The following is a 1,439-nucleotide window of genomic DNA, read 5'->3' on the forward strand; positions in this document are numbered from 1 at the left end:
AACAAAAGCCATTTATAGATTTAATGCAATGCAAATCAAAATCTCCATGACATTTTTCACAGAATTGGAAACAACCATCCTAAGATTCATATGGAAGTACAAAAGACCTCAGATAGCCAAAGAAACCTTGAGCACCAAGAGTAATGCCAGGGGGATTACAATACGAGACTTTAAGCTGTATTACAGAGCTATAGTTATAAAAATAACAAGGTACTGGCACAAAAATAGACCCATAGACCAATGGAACAAAATTGAAGACTTAAATATGAGTAAATACAATTTCAGCCACCTGATATTTGACAAAGGGACCAAGAATATTAACTGGAAGAAAGACAACACTTTCAGCAAATGGTGCTGGCAAAACTGGATCTCCATTTGCAAAAGAATGAAATTAAACCCCTATCTTTCACTGTGCACAAAAATCAATTCCAAATGGCTTAAAGACCTCAATGTAAAGCCTGAAACTCTGAAACTCTTAGAAGAAAACGTTGGGAAAAACCTACAAGATATAGATGTAGAGGTGTAGGAAAGGATTTTCTAAACCAGACATCAATTGCTCAGGAAACAAGGACAAGAATTAACAAATGGGACCTCGTTAAACTAAAAAGCTTCTGTACATCAAATGAGACAACCAAGGAAGCAAACAGAAAATCCACAGAATGGGAGAAAATCTTCACCAGCGACACATCCAACAGAGATTTAATAACCTGAATTTATAACGTGTGGGGGTCCTTCCCTGCACGCAGCATGATGGGGGCCGAGGAGTGGGAGTGCCCTGCCGTACCAACCCTCTGTTCCCAAAGAACCACCAAGGAGGCAGGGAGTCTTGTCCAGCAGGAGCTCATTTATTAAGCTTTAGGCAAGTGCTTATATACATTTGTGAGCATTGAGTGTCCCTCCTTTACTCCACCCCGCGGTCTGATTGGTCATGACCTGTGGGAGACAAACTTGAGCCTAGGGTGATATTGCAACTGTCAGGGTCCAGGAATCCTGGCTCTGTAATCTGAAACCCAATATGTTAATGAGGCATTGTACCCTCTATTCTGTGATAGCACATTAAGTCTGTTATGCTAATAGGATGATGTTAATAAGGTATCCTACTTGCTGTACTGTGGTAGGATGCTAAATCTGTTATGCTAATGAGGTATCCTACTTGCTGTGCTGTGATTGGACCACTACCCCGTATAAGCTTGTGCCTTCCTGCAATAAAGCAGACAACTTTGTCACTGAACCTGGTCTCCTGTGTCTGAATGCGGCTCCGCTGACACAGTCTGTTCACCAGCCCTGGGGTCCAGGACCGGGCAGAAGCAGTGACAACAGGAGGCAGCACAGGGCAAGCAAAAGAGCTGCCTCAGCACCAGGCGAGCAGAAGAGTGGCCTCAGCCCAGGGCAGGCAGAAGAGTGGCCTCAGCCCAGGGCAAGTGGAGGAGCAGTCTTGA

This window comes from Nannospalax galili, unplaced genomic scaffold (genome assembly GCF_000622305.1).
Source record: "Nannospalax galili isolate Female #2095 unplaced genomic scaffold, S.galili_v1.0 scaffold934, whole genome shotgun sequence".
Classification (NCBI taxonomy): domain Eukaryota; kingdom Metazoa; phylum Chordata; class Mammalia; order Rodentia; family Spalacidae; genus Nannospalax; species Nannospalax galili.